This window comes from Uloborus diversus, chromosome 5 (genome assembly GCF_026930045.1).
Source record: "Uloborus diversus isolate 005 chromosome 5, Udiv.v.3.1, whole genome shotgun sequence".
In the NCBI taxonomy this organism is placed as follows: domain Eukaryota; kingdom Metazoa; phylum Arthropoda; class Arachnida; order Araneae; family Uloboridae; genus Uloborus; species Uloborus diversus.
Window position 1 is genome coordinate 98277535 of NC_072735.1, and position 16615 is coordinate 98294149.

Sequence of the window (16615 nt, forward strand, 5' to 3'; positions counted from 1 at the left end):
TATATTTCTCATATTTATTTTTGCTGTTGAAGGTAGATGACTATGCAATCTTTGTTCCTTCTTATTTTTTGAGCGCATGAAGTTAAAAACATTAATGTATTTTTTAATGAGACGTTAGTATATATATTATGTTAACTATCATGAAAAACGGGAACAATCCCCATCAAACTTGTTTTGATGAATTTTCCTTTTGTTTTGAATATATTATGTTTCTTTAAATTTTGTGTGCTCTCCTTTGACTAATATTTAATAAATTTTTTTTCAGCCAGTACAAAATGGAAAACATTTGCTCAATACTCATTTATTTGTAATCATTTTCGTCCTGTCTTAAGATTTAAATATTTATAGTAAACCAATTGCATTTGTGGTAAGTAATTTTCTTTATTTCTTTGCTAGTTTTGCATTTTGAATTATATTGGACTTTTTATTTCATTGGCAATTTTAAATACATATTTGCTTGATTTCCACTTAAATTAATGAAATAATACCAAAAACGGCCTAGTTCTCGCTCTTTGTTGGTGAGTATACTAAGTATTAGTTTAAGTGTTTATATATATATATATATATATATGTATATATATATATATATATATATATATATATATATATATATATATATATATATATATATATATATATATATATATATATATAGTATATGATTTTAGCAATTTTCTTTTTCCCCACAAGCATTTCTTAAGTCGATTTTTATTCAGTTTCATTACCTTGAAATCAGAAACTCAATTTTTAGGAGGAAAAAAAGGGGGGGGGGGGCATTAAAAGAAAAAAAGAAAGAAAGAATGCTTCTCTAACAATTCAGGCACAAGATACTTCTTCGGATCCGCACATTTTTACTTTTTTGAGTTTCCTCTTTTTTTCTTTTTTCCAGAAATTTTTATATTTCTCAACTTTTTCTTTCACATTTTTTTGCTGTGTTTGTTTGTGAAATTATTACTCCTATTTTATAGCTGGCTGTGGTTGAAAAAATATTGAAATAGAAAAAAATATTGAGACAGAAATCGAGAAAGGGGGGGGATGCGCGGTGACTGCCCCCCCCTTTTTGTATGTCCCTTTTATACTTTTCGCATGCATTTTTCTCCGAAAATTTTCAATAATCAGTTTTTGATTTTCAAGGTTTTCTGTCTCAGTTCTATTTTTAGCATCTATTTGTTAAATTGCAATCTTTTTGCATCCATGACAGGAATTGAAATTTTTGCATTCAGAATGTTCTACAATCTTCTTTAAAGTGTAGACGTATAATTTTTACCATTATTTTAATTTAGTTAAATTTTTTAGTCTTTCATATTTGCAGAGGCAAATAATAATTCTTATCCTTTAAGGAAGAATAGTACTTAAACGAGTTTTCCTTATGGAACAGGAACGAATACAACTTTAATGTCACTCAACTATAAATAAGATTTGGATCTGGTTATGATGTTAAATGTTTTTCAAATTTAGACCATTTGTATAGTTTAAGTGTGTATTAAAAAACTGTGCAGTGGGGAAGATCTGTGTCTTGGGCGCTAATGAAATTTCTTGCTTTGTCTTGGTATGAAAAAAATTCTGTTCTTCCACCATGGGCGGACTGGGAAGGAAATTCAGCCCTGGAATCTTTAGCATCGACCGGCCCTTGTGGGGAGGGGGGGAGGGTACTACAGGAAATCTGAAAAACATGCACTCTTATGCTTGTGAATAAGCGCTGTAATGCTAATTTTATAGTTTAACGATTACAATTTATAAAATTTTATTAACTATATCATTAGATGCCTAATCAATAGAAAATTAATTCTTTTCATGTTATGGCCCTTTAAGATGACTAAACATGAAGGGGAAAACATGTTTTGAGAAAACCAAGGCTTTTCTTCTTCTCTCTTTTTCTGAACTATTTTAAAGTATGGAACTAAATTCTAAATACAGTAGTGAACCAATTATCCGGGAAGTTCGGGATCATCGCTATCCCGGATATCTGAATTTCCCGGTTTTCTGAATCGCTAAAAACCTCTGTTGTCCGATTGTTTATAAAACTTAAATTACTATAATAAATAGTAATACATATTAAAATAAGAAGAAAACAGTTCAGAATTGCTTATAAATAGTGTCGAAATATTAAAAACTACTAGTGAAAGAAGAATTTAAACACCAAAAAACTTCAAGTTGTTCATAAGACCTGAGACCCTCACATTCAATCTGAAAAAGAAAAAAACCACCACTTTTCGATATTTAAAACGAAAAAAAAATGAAAGGAAGGGCTAGAAACAAGTTTTTGAACGGAAATGTGTGATTTTCTTGATATTCTGTATGAAAAAATTTGTTTTCATTAACGCGTTTTGTTTTTAAATTTTTTATAAAGATTTTGTGTTTGTGATTACGGTGGTTATTGATAACTATTGCTTTTTGCAATATCAATAGCAGTTTGATTTATCAGTTCTTGCAGTATTATTACAGTCATGCGTTTAACAATTTCTAGATTCCACAATTAACTATCCAGAAAATTCGCGAATCTGGTTTTCGGCGTTTCCCGCAATTTCGCTAACAACACTGACGCTCTAAACGACTTTAATTTTAAAGGCCATACAATAAAATATTGCATTAGAATTCGACAATATTCATTTCTTCATTTCTTTACTTTTCTGTTAGAATAAAACACGAAAATTTCCGACTTAAGAGTGTACTTCTTAATTCAAGAAAATATTTCGGAAATTTTGCCCCGCGTAAAGGTCAACCCTTTAAAGTTCGTTTTTGTAAACATTTTCCCCAGTTTTACGTAAGTAATATGGTATTTATTAAGAAACAGTTCATATTCTTTTAGGTATTTCAAAAAAAAAAAAACTTATTTTTCAAAAATTGCCGAAAATGCGTATTTTTAAATAATGGCGGGAAAATCTGCAAACATTTGCCGGTTTTCTGGTTTCCCGGTTTTTTGGTTCCCGGATAAAAGGTTCTGCACTGTAAATGATTAAAAAGCGTTTTGAACAAAATGGTGAAATAATAAATGCATAGGAAGAGAATAAAATAAACTCTTTTTTAAATCACTTTTACTAGATTCTTTGTTAAGATCTACATGTATTTTGCAAGAATTAATAGCTGTTCAAATAATTGAAAACAAATTTTTCCCTCTAAGGCTTATTAAATTCTCCTCCGGGATTTCGAACTTTTCAGTTTATGTGTTATGACATAAACGCAGTTCTTGGTACGTAACTAGGTCATTTTTGGACAGGGGAAAGACCTCTGCTCGGCTCCCCCACCCCCACCAGCCACGTATAATAGAAATATCTTTTGGGAGGGGCCAAAGCAAAATATTATGAGAAATTTCGAGATTTAAATTTAAAAATATTAAGTCCTTACAAATACAAATACAAAAGTGACGACCAGCAACAGGCTCTGGGCCCAGCTAGACTGGTCCTAGTCAATTTACAACCCCCAGTGAAGATCAATGGCCCTCTTAAAACTGTCTACTCCTTTGCTCATTACCACCTCTTCCCGTAAGCTGTTCCAAGGTTCCACTACCCTGCTAAAATAATAATTTTTCCTAATATCCATGTTAGCCTGAGATTTAAATAGCTTAAAACAATGACCCCTTGTCCTGTTTTCAGTGCTAAACTTTAACCCTGTAACATCTTTCGTTTTAATAAATTTAAACAGCTGAATCATGTCCCCTCGGTCTCTTCTTTGCTTAAGACTGTACATTTTTAACCTTCTAAGCCTGGAATCATAATCTAAGTGGGAAAGTCCACTTATTAGCCTTGTAGCCCGCCTTTGAACCCTTTCCAATACATTAATGTCTTTCTTAAGATAAGGAGACCAAAACTGAACAGCATACTCCAAATGGGGTCTTACCAAACTTCTATATAAGGGCAGAAGAACTTCTTTAGATTTATTTGAAATAGATCTATTGATAAACCCAAGCATCTTATTGACTTTGTTGCTAGCAATGCTGCACTGTTGGCTAAACTTTAAATCCTGACTTATTAGGATCCCCAGATCAGTAACTTTGTCTGCCTGACTAATGACTGAACCTTGCAAATAATAACTTGTACACTTATTTCCATGCCCTAAATGTAGCACTTGACATTTCCCAACATTAACAGCCATACCCCATTTATCAGCCCACTCCGTAATATGATCTAGATCCTCTTGCAGCTGATTTGCTTGTTCTTCATTTTCTACAGTCCCCATAACTTTGACATCATCAGCAAAACAATTCATGTAAAGAAAATGTTAAGGCAACTATCTAAAAACTAAATTAACTTTATTTGGATTCTACATACGAAAGGGCTTCCAAACTGCCCTTGCTATTCGAACTGCCACGAGACGACCAACATCAACAAAAATCAAGCTATCGAATGCCACGAATCCACGATACATGAACAGAAAGACATCTAACTAAATTGAGCCGAGAGGTGGAAAATTTGCATATCAAAAAGCGCCCTCTTGCGCACAGGTATACTCAAGGATTTTTATGGAGATTTTCCACAGCTCCCCACCATGAACTCGAAGAGTTCATCAATAGAACCTATAAAAAGAACTATAACAAAGGCAAATACATAAGGAAATTCTTCTCCTCAATAAACAATAACGAATGCAATAACTATAGTTTGCTAAATTATAAAGATTAATATACCATAAACCATATGGTTACAAACTTATATAAAATGTAATTTCTATTTTTGAATTTTTTGTTCAGACATATTTACAATTTTAAACTTAAGTTAACAAAATTAATTTTACTATAAACAAGAGTTTTTTTTTTTTTTTCAAAATTAATGAAATATTTAAGCAAATTATTTTAAGAAGTTAATCAAAGTCCAACATTACAAATACTTCAAAATTTTGAAGGAAAAAAAAAAGAGTTTAAAATAAATTATTTTCAATAAACTTTTCGACTGATTAATCATAAAAAGGATACGTGAAACCAGTTCATTCACAAAGTTCAAGGGGATATATCAGCTGCACTGGTTTTCTGAAAAGTCCCTTTTTGGTTTTGACGACACAAGCTCTGATATGTCCATCTCTACCTTTAAAAGTTTCTTGAACGATTCCCAAGTCCCATAGTAGTTTAGATTTTGAAGTTCCTTCGACGAGCACTACATCATTCATCTTTACTTTGTGAACGTTAGGGGATTTGAAATGGTGAACTGTTTTCAAATTAAGTAAATATAGTTCTTTCCATTTAACCCAAAAATGTTTCAAAAGTGTCGTTTGATACTTCTTTCTTTTTAATAAGGACTCTCTTGTTGACACTCGATTAACTAACTCAGCAAAATTAAATGGATAGTCGTGATTTTTCCTTCCATATTGCAAAAAGTCAAGAGGAGTTAATGGCTTGGGCTCAGAAAAATTATCAGTAACGTATGTTAAAGGTCTCGAATTAACGACGTATTCGATTTCAGTCAAAACAGTTGAAAGTTCTTCAAACGTGAGAAGAGCTTTTCCGAGAACTTTTCTGAGTGGATCTTTCACTGATTTTACGAGACGTTCGTAAAATCCGCCCCACCAGGGCGCCCTTTCTACGATAAACTTCCAATTAATGCCACGTGAAGATATAAAATCTTTAAATTCCGAATCTTGTAGAATGTCATAAAAGTACATTAGATCTTTATTTGCGGCTTTGAATGATTTTGCGTTATCCGAATAAACAACGCTGCAACTACCTCGCCTGGAAATGAATCTTCTAAAGGCTAGTAAGAAATGCTTTGTAGACATGGAGGACACTAATTCTAAGTGAATTCCTCTAGTTACAGCACAGGTGAAAATTGCAAAATAACCTTTTTTAACCTCCTTATCACATTTGTAAAGAATAGCTCCTGCAAAATCAAGGCCACAAATTTCGAAAGGTGGATTCTCTACAATTCTGTCTTTCGGAAGTTGCGCTGTTATTTCGTTTGCTGGTTTGGATTTGTATTTTCTACAAATAAAGCATTTTCTAATTACTTTCTTCACGAGTTGTCTCCCCATCGCTATCCAAAACTTTCTTCTAAGCATTACTAGAGTAGCTGTTACTCCGATATGGAAGTTCTTAGTATGCTCATGTAAGATTAATAATTCCGAAAATTTAGAGTTTTTTGGTAGAAGGATGGGTTGTTTCTCGTGTAGAGAAAATTCTGATTCATCTAATCTCCCTTTTATTCGCAAAATATTTCTGGGATCTAAGAAAGGTACTAGAGAACGAATTTTTGAACCATTGCTAACTTTTTAAGATCTTTCTAAATCGACTATTTCTAACCAATAAGCTTCTTTCTGGATTTCTTTAATCCAGTATTCTTCAGACAATTTAAGCTCATTTGTTTCGAGAGCACCTTTATTTTTCGACGTATTTCTTGCGTTGTGTATAAATCGAAATACGAAGGCAGTTACTCGCAATAGTTTGAGATAACTGCTAAATTTATCAATGTTTATGAGCTTTTCGCGATTTTCGAGGATTACTTCATTTTGCGAAACTTCTCTAAATTTACTCTTTAGTTCTAGGTCATGATTGCTGACGTTTTGGGCCTCTATTTTTGGCCAAAACTGCTCTGTTTGGCTAAGCCAGGGTGGTCCGTGCCACCAAAGTTGACTATCTTTCAATTCCCGAACAGATATTCCTCTGCTTACAATATCGCTTGGATTGTCCCTCCCAGGACAAAAATCCCATTTCGGTGGTTCAGTCAGTCTTTGAATCTCCTCTATCCTATTTTTGACGAAAGGTTTGTAACAGGACGGTTCTCCTCTAATCCAATGGTAAACTATAGAGGAATCCGTATGAAAAAAGCAGGACTTCTCAAATTTTAAAGCTTTAGAGACTTTAGCACACAACCTGGCAGAAAGCAGTGCTCCCATCAATTCCAACCTCGGCAAAGAAAGAGTCTTTAACGGGGCAACCCTGCTCTTGGAAGTGATAAAACTAGTTGTTATAGTCCCGTCAGTCTTAATGACTCGAAAATATATTACAGTTCCGTAGGCCTTTTTAGATGCATCCGAAAGGAGTGCAGTTGCACATCAACTGTGTAAGAGTCCGTGAAATGATAAAAGCGAGGGATTTCAACTAAACTTAAGTCCTTCAGTTCAAGACACCATTGACTGAAAAGTTTTTTTATAACTTGGGGCATTTCCTGGTCCCAAAGAAGACCCATTTCCCAGACACGTTGAATGAGAATCTTCAAACGAATTACGTAAGGAGCTACAAATCCTATAGGATCAAAAATTCGACCAGCAACTTGCAACAGGAATCTTTTTGTATCAATTCCTTTCGATACAAGGGATATCAGATTTTCTACGTTAAAATAAAATAAATCTCTGCCAGCGTCCCAGGAAATGCCTAATACTTTATAGTTTATCATGTTTTGACCAATTGGGTTTGATGACGTTTCAGTAGAAAACCCGTTCTTCTCCCAAAGTTTTCGCAATTCAGCAGAATTAGTAGCCCACTTGTGCAAGGGCATATTTGCTTCTCTAAAGATCTGGAGGCATTCTAAACTAGTTGCATATGCCGATGCAACAGTATTTTGACCTCCTATGATGTCATCGACGTAACAAAATTTGTTTAACAGTTCGTGAGTTTGCGGAAAAATAGAATACTTCTTCAAATGGTGTTTAATAGTAGCACATAAGAGAAAGGGGGAACTATTTATTCCGAAGAGAACACGATTGAACTTTAGAACTTCTAAAGAGTCTGAAAAGGAATATGGATTTTCAGTCCAAAAAAACTTTACATTTTTATCCGACTCGTCAATTGCTACATTCAAAATGCCTGTTTAATATCAACTGTGAATGCAATTGGATGCTTTCAAAATGATAACAAAAGTTCAAACAAATCAGGATACAAATTAGGTCCAATATGCAAACTATCATTTAACGAAAACTTGCCCTTTTTATGTGAAGACGCATCGAAAACAACTCTCAGCTTACTAGACACCCTATCATCTCGAATTACTGCCCTATGGGGCAAATAGAATTCTGGACTATCTGCTACACTTGATTCAGGAACACGCTCTACAATGTTTTGCTCTATGTAATTATTTACAACCTTCCTATACTCGGCATACAAAGAATGATCATTTTGAAACCTGTAGCACAATTTTGAAAATCTTTCATATGCCACTTCGTAATTGTTTTCAAGCGATTCTTTAAAATTATCCTTCCAAGGGAGTTTAACTACATATCTACCATCTTGGAAGCGAATACTATCTTCGAATTCTCGTAAAATTTTGTTATCATTACAACTTACATCATCGTTAGCCGATTCGATTCCAAGATTTTCTAGTTGCCAAAATGTCTCTAATTGTTTTGAAATGTTTTCCTCAACCATTACTTTCATGGCGAAAGAATCACCTGAATTTCTATTTGAAGAGCCTGATATTCCAATTAAACACCACCCATAGAGCGACTCAGCAGCTACAAGTTTTCAATTAATACGTTTAATTCTACCTGTCATGACGTCATAATAGTTATCAGCACCGATTAAAACTGAAACACTAGCGTCCTTATTCGAAGTATCAGCTAATTTCAAACCTTTCAAATGCTTGCTATAAATGGAAATATCTATTGTAGACGGCGGAATATGTGCCGCGGATATTTTTTCTATTTCTAACGTGTCGATTTCCAAATACGAATTCGGATCTTCTTTATTTTCCAATCTTATTTTAACTACATTAAACGTTTTTTCAATAGGAGACTTATCTCCGAAGGAATAAACCGTTAGATTTTCTTTTCGAATAATGGGAAGTTTCAACAATCTTGAAAATTTCCTATCTACAAAACTTCTTTGAGCCGCTGTGTCGGCTAACAAACGACAATTTCTATATTGATTATTGTAACGAGCAACGACCGATGCGGTTTGCAATAAAACCCTTTGCGATTTGTTTTCAGTTTGACAAGAAGAAACGTTAGTAACATTATCATCAGATTCTTCTTGGGGCGGGGTGAAAGTTGTTTTATCCGAATTCTGATAAAACCGATAACAAAGTGTTTTGGGGTGCGATTTTAAACCACAAAATGAACAACCTTTTTCTTTCTTAAGCTTTGGACAAGAAGAAATTGAGTGTCTATTCGAAAAGCAAAAAAAGCAAAGTCTATTTCTTTTCAAATAATCCCGTTTCATTTCTATGCTTACCGAATCACACGAAACTGAATCATGCAAGTTCGAACCACAAAACCCACATTTTGAACTAGCAACTGTATGATTGACTAAGAGTTCAGCCGCTGAAGAATTGTAACTTTTCTGTTTTCGAAAAGTATCTCTGGTAAAAGATTTTGACCCGGAAGCGCCTCGATTGAGTTCTTGGAGCGGATGGGTCGAATTTTGTTTTTCTTTTATGGGAGAATGAAAAGATTGAGCTCTTTCGCGACTTTATTTCTTCACCTAAGAACTCGAGAAGAGCTTTCAAATCCCAATTATCGCTTTTATTCTTTCTACTAAATTCAAGAGTTAATTCAGAGGGCAATACTTTCAAAATTATCGGTGTTAAGAGATTACCGTACGATTCTGAATTTATTCCCAAGCTTTCTAAATTCCTGATTTCAGTTTCAGCTTTATCGTATAATTTTCTCAAACTGTTCGTATCACTTGTATTTTTTATGGGAGTCATGTTCAAAAGCGATCCTAAATGCGCATTAATGAGCAAATTCTTTTGTCCGAATCTAGATTTTAAAAGTTCCAAGGCTGCATCATAATTACTTTCTGTTAATGCGAATCCGGAAATTGCTTTAGCTGCAGCACCACCTACTAAATTCTTAAGGTAAATAAGCTTCTCAATTTTAGATAAGCCGCTATTTTTATCTATTGCATTTTCAAACTGACTAATGAATTCTAGCCAATACCTGTGGTCACCGTAGAATTTATTAACAGTTAGTTTTGGCAATTTAATCGACGACCTAGTTTCTTGATGTACTAGACCACTAGTTTCCAATGTTGAATTGGATAAATTAGCGGGGTTAATAGTAGGAGGTACAGCCGGAGGTGTTAAAGCTGCTATTCTTTGAGTAATTTGACATTTATAGAAAATTAAATTTTCCATGAAATCTTCACATTGTTCAACTTCTTTTTCGATATCTTTTGCTTCGATAACATTAAGAAGCTCATTATCATCCACTTTAAGACAGTCAATTTTATCAATTAATTGATTATATAATACTTCTAAATTACGCACATTTGTTTCATTTACTAAAGTGACATCTAAACTTTTAACGAACTTAGTGGCACTGCATTTTAGCGCTTTATGCTTATTTTTTATCTTTTCAGCATCCATACTAATTGACATACAAATTGAAAACAAATAACTCACCCAAATTTCTTCAGTTACTATATCCAATGGTATGAAACAACAACGATGTCAATATAACATAAAAAGCACATTACTATTTGACGAATTCTAACTATCAAACGGTTATGCAGTACCTTGCGGCCGATGCGCCATAAAGAAAATGTTAAGGCAACTATCTAAAAACTAAATTAACTTTATTTGGATTCTACATACGAAAGGGCTTCCAAACTGCCCTTGCTATTCGAACTGCCACGAGACGACCAACATCAACAAAAATCAAGCTATCGAATGCCACGAATCCACGATACATGAACAGAAAGACATCTAACTAAATTGAGCCGAGAGGTGGAAAATTTGCATATTGAAAAGCGCCCTCTTGCGCACAGGTATACTCGAGGATTTTTATGGAGATTTTCCACATCATGTTCCCAGAAATATTTTTGTGAATATCGTTCATAAAGACAATGAACAAAACAGGCCCTAACACTGATCCTTGAGGAACCCCGCTTAAGACCTCACTCCAATTAGAATAATTTCCCCTTACAACTACTCTTTGTTTCCTTTTGGTCAGCCAATTTTTTACCCAAATGAAAGTTTTCCCTCCTATTCCTATATCAGCTAATTTGCTAAGTAGAGCAACATGCGGTACCTTATCGAAAGCTTTTTGAAAATCAATGTAAACAACATCTACAGGCTTCTTATTGTCCAAAGCCATGGTAACTTTGTCATAGAAATGTAATAAATTAGTTGCACAAGATTTACCTTTCCTGAAACGGTACTGAAAACTAGTCAATAGATTATTAGTCTCTAGAAAATTTACTATCTTAATTTTCATCAATGTTTCAAAAATTTTGCAAACCACCGAAGTTAGACTCACAGGTCTATAATTTCCCGCACTCCCTTTAGACCCTTTCTTGAAGAGCGGTGTAATGTTAGCCAGTTTCCAGTCCTCTGGCACTGTCCCCGAATTATAAGAAGCATTAAAAATGTTTGCGATTACATCTGCTAATTCCTCTGCACATTCAACTAAAATTTTCGGATAAATATTATCTGGCCCCGAAGCCTTAGTCTCTTTAATTTTTTTCAAATGAAGTAAAACGTCATCCCTGGAAAATACAAAGTCCTCAAGCTGTACTATAGCTTGTGTCTTGTTGGTGTCAACTGTTGAGTTACAGTTATCGTTAAAAACACTCGAAAAAAAGTTATTAAGAACATTAGCAATATCACTATCGTCCTGAATTAAAATTCCGTGCTCATCAACCAGTGGCCCAATACAGGGGCGGCATTTCAGCATTTCGTTTGGGGGGTCGAGTTTCTTAAACATGAATTTCCTCAATACAGTATAAAATACTTATTGGTTAACAGGAAGGGATAATAAAATGATTTTAATGTTAAAAATAATTAAGTTTGTTAAGAAAAATTAACATTTTTGCGACCGAAGCTTTAATTTTATTTTGTAACTAAGTTATCTCACAAAATATCTCGGTAGTACTTTTTATTTTTTTGTAAAGTTTTAATTTGCTATTTTTGAACTTAGGACAGGGTTGCCACGCACCGGGAAAACCGGGAAAACCTGGAATTGTCAGGGAAAATGAAAATGGCCGAAAATCAGGGAAATGGCAGGGAAAATGAAAAATTGCATATTTTAGATCGTTCTTAGCGCGGCCCGCGGTCTATGACGTCAAAAAAAAAAAAAAACTTTCAACCTTGTTTTTTTCGCCGCCATTTCCATTCGTCGTTTTGTCATTCCCCTCTTTCTTCTTCCCCCTGCAGTTATTTTTATCAATTCTCTGCCATTGGCACGTGCACCATAGCAGTCGGCGGCGGACATGCGCAGAAGGTACTTCTTTTCTTCCTAGTTTGAGCGGGCTCTGTTTAAACGCTGCTTGTTTACATCAGCAGTTCTGAAGTTATGATACAGCTTAACCACGAAGAGAAGGCGGATGACCTTGAAGCGAAACCTCATTTTGTATCATTTGTAATAGGTAGAATCAACCAGAAAGCACCTAAAAGTGAGAGTCGTTCTCATTGATCCTATCTATCACAAAATAATTACAATCAACCTATTACAAACGATACAAATGAGGTGTTTGCTTCAAGGTCAGCCGCCTTCTCTTCGCGGTCAAGCTTTACACAGCACATTGTTGTGTCTGCGAGTGCGACTGAAGTCCTTAATGAGCTGCAAATATCTTTTCATATTTTATGTTATTTCTTTAAATTAATTAATGAAATTGTATTCTTCTAAAGAATTTTGTTCTGTAAATTTAGTTCATTAGACAATTTTAAACTTAGAAAGTTTCTTTTTTACAGAAGTATCGCTAATCTTTTAGTATTTTGGTAGTGATCTTTAAAGACTTTCAATGCGCTTCTTTCTTTCAAAATAAAAGTAATCCGATTAAAAAAAAATCTGCACATCAGAGAAGTTTCTGATCATTGCTCAAAATTTAACTCTATGACGGGTGCCCACAGAAGTAATTATGGCGCAAGTTACGCCATCAAAAAAAATTTTTTTTTTTTTTTTTTTGGGGGGGGGGGGGGAGATTTTTTATTTATTTTACTTTATTTTTATTCAAATTATTTACTCATATTATTTTCATCTCTGTGTGTGTGTATTTTATTGCGGAGGAACGAGCACACTTTTCTTTGAAAACAATAATAATTAAAAATAAATAAGTAGGTAGAAAAAATAAAATAAATAAAAAAAGAGGGTTAAAAATAAAAAAAAGCGCTAAGGCATTCAGAAATATTTGGGGGGGGGGGTGGGGGGGGGTGCCATTAAACTTAGGGGGGAGCACCCCTGTTTTATGAGCAACAAGCAGGGGAAATATGTGAAGCTAAAAGATGCATGATTTTTTTACAGGCCAAAGTCTAAAAGCGCTGTGAATTCAATGGATTGGAGGGGTGGAAGGCAATAATTGAAAAAGTTTAGGTTTCATAACTTTTTTGTTCAGATTATTTTAGCAATTAACTTTATTTTTGTGATACAGATGTCCCAATTGTTAATTTCGCAGTTCTTTCACTTGATGTAAGGCAGTGGCTCCTCTCTATTGAAAATTAGATATGGTACATTTACATTAATTGTTTATTACAGTGATTTGCTTCACTTGTGTTAGTACATTTGGGTAGTTTAAAAATACACTTTAAAAAAAGGTTTATCCTAGAAAACAGGACACCACTCAATGTTTTTAGACTTGTGGATAGTAAAATACTGGAAGAATTTTAACTTCCTATTCCAACTGAAAGAGGGTGCTCGACCCCCTCCCTCAAACTTCATAAGTATGAGGAGGGGGTTAAAAAATATATTGAACTGAAAAAACAATGTTATATACTATAATCTACACGAGTTATATGCATATTTATTGCAATCAAATAATTACTTACATAAAAAAGAACACCTGGGGAAATGTTTCTAAATTTGTGACTTTTTCTATGCTAATGTTAAATTAAGGGGTCATTCAGCAACCTCTCAAAATTTGAATAAGAGGCTAAAACTTTTACAGCAGAATAACTATTAGTAAGTTTAAAAAAGATAAGGGGTGTCTTGGACTCGAGCTGAGAGAGAAAAAAAAATTTTTTTTTGAACCACCTTAGTACATATTTTTGATTATTTCAGCTTGAGTAAATTAAATTTGGTAATCGTTTGTAAAATTTGAAAATGAGGTAAGTTTTATCAAAATTTGAGATGTATATATTAATGTTGCAAAATGAAGGTGGAGATCGATAACCTGGAATTTTTCTCAAAACCACCTGGAAAACCTGGAAATGTCAGGGAATTTCATTCTTGAACTTCCGTGGCAACCCTGTTAGGAAGAAGAGAAGATTTTGTAACTGTAATTAATCAATATCCAGTGTTTTGCTATATTGCCAGTATAGCTAAAGATGAAGGTCTTGCTTGCCTCATTGCGCTTCGAAGGTAATTCCCTAACCTCCTGAGACACAAAAGTCATCTTTCAAAGACCTGATTGAAACAGTTAAAATAATAATAATGGGAGCAAGAAAGTTATCTTAAAAAACACATTTCCTTCAGATCCCTCTCTTTAAAGTAACCAAGAAAGCTTTTTAAATTCGGCTAGTATTTATTTTGCGTCATTAAAAAGCATAGTCGCAGTTCACAAAACAATTCCTCTTCCCTCATGCTAGAAATTTTACTTAGAACTGAAATATTTTCCTTTTCGTTTTCTATAACCGACCTACATAATATTGAACTTAAGACCAATGATATATGTATCTCATCAAATTCTGTCTCAATTTCTTAAGAAACGCTTATTTTATTCAAAATATTGATTTAATATTTTGACTAAAACTTCATGTGGGTTTTGTCACCTCTTCTACAATGGTATACAGTAAAATCTTTTATGGAAAGTTCTGTCACACACTTGGTTCAAGTATGCATTAGTGCGAAAATTACTATGAGTTTCAATTGTCAGTCCAAGAATTAAGATTAACGGATTGAAATCCATTTTGTTTTTATGATAGACTGTTCAAAAAACTGCACCGCAGTATAAATAAAATAAACAAACATTCAAACAAAGTCATAGATATTCTAATGACATGAGATTTTCTATCACTGAAAAGGTCGCTTTCCAGTCATTCTTCCAGGGAGCTTTTATAGATTTAACTCTTGAATACCATCTTGTGTATTCAGAGATTGTCTAGTAAAGAGCCAAGATAGATTTGTTGAGGTGCTATTTTTTGATGTGGAATGTTTTTCAAAAATAGCATGTTTTTACAAAACGTTTCTATGAAATTATATAGTACATTGAGTTGCTAAAATGTATTTGTGGCCCAAGGAATCAATGAACACTTACTAGCTAAACATTGAGCTATAATATGAACATAAAGTTTGTGTAAAATGACATGGAGTTGACGCGTAAAAATTGCGCATTCTCAACACTGTACGGGCATCTCATACAAGATGCACCATCAAAACATGGTGTACACAATTTTGAATTATTTAACCCATATTAAGAGATTACTTTTTTGGAAAAGGCAAACAATTATTCTCAATCAGTTTTTTCTGTTTTGAAAATGCAGGCAAATAATTTCGTAAGTTGAATTTACCCATTTTTTTTATTATTCTTAGTGAAAAATTTGGGGGTGCAATCGCCCCCTTTCGCCCCTCCTATTTGCCGCCCCTGGCCCAATATGACTATTTCGAACTTTCCCCGAATTAGCGTATGCAAAAAACCTCTTGGGATTCCTGTTTATGTTATCTGCCAGTCTTTGCTCCAACTCTCTTTTCTGAATCCGTACCAAATACTTAAATTTACGCCTTGCCTTACAATATTGGAGCCTATCTGCACTGTGACCTGTTTCTCTAAACCTATAAAAAGCAGCTTGCTTGTACTTTAGAGCGTCTTTAGTTTCCCTGGAGAACCACATTGGCCAAATTTTAGTGTTGACACCCTTTCTCCTAAAAGGAACATGATCCCTAACCGTATTCGCTAGATTTTCCTTAAACTCTGCCCACTGAAGATTCACATCGCTATTGTCCAATCCAGAAGAAAAAACTGCTTTCAAACTCTGAGTATTTCTGAAATTGGGCACAAACCTAAAATTCTCTACTTTGTGCATATCAAATTTAATCCCAAACCTAATACTGTTGTGGTCACTATCTCCAATGTGTTCCCCTACACATCACCCCTGAACAGAGCCTTCCATGTCGCAGAAAACTAGATCTAAAATCGCGTCCTGTCGAGTACCCTGAGTTACAATTTAATCTAAGAAACAGTCACCAATTACTTTCAAAAAATCCTCTTCTCTGCTATTACTATGGTAAAAATTATTCCAATCAATTTCTGGAAAATTAAAATCTCCCATTATGATGACTGACCCCTTGCTAGAAATGTCACTAATAATACTAATCATCTCTTCGTCTTGACCCTGGCTTAAGTTGGGTGGCCTATAAATATTCCCCAAACGTAGTTTTTTGCCCTTATTACTAATCAACTCCAGCCAAATCATATCAATCTCATTAGGTTTATCATTAATTACCAATTCATTGCAAATTAAAGTGTCTCTGACATAAAATAAAACCCCACCACCTCTTTTACCTACTCTATCTTGTCTAAACAAATTATACCCAGCAATAGATAATAAATCATCATCACTTTCGGTAGCCCATGTCTCGGTAACTCCAATAATATCCAACCTCTCGTCTATAATTATGCTTTTCAATTCTTCCATCTTGTTCCTAATACTACGAGCATTTGTATAAAAAACCTTAAGTAAGCCCATCTTACTTTTATTTAATGCTGCACGATTGTTTGAATCCCAAGTGTTAAAATCTTTTCTCTTATTAGCCACCCTATTTCCGTTTCTACTAAAATCCCGATAGTTAGTACCCTTTCGAATTCTGCTCCTTAAACCATGCCCCC

The 16615-nt window shown here is 34.0% G+C and overlaps 1 protein-coding gene across 1 annotated transcript in view; it reads left to right on the forward strand.

Moving 5' to 3' along the window:
- Window positions 1–16615, forward strand: part of LOC129222763 (putative fatty acyl-CoA reductase CG5065) — a 93797-nt gene that overhangs the window by 35625 nt on the left and 41557 nt on the right. The window contains exon 2 of the mRNA XM_054857292.1: window positions 266–367. The gene's annotated coding sequence lies outside the window, so the exon portion shown is untranslated. The remainder of the gene's footprint in view (window positions 1–265; window positions 368–16615) is intronic.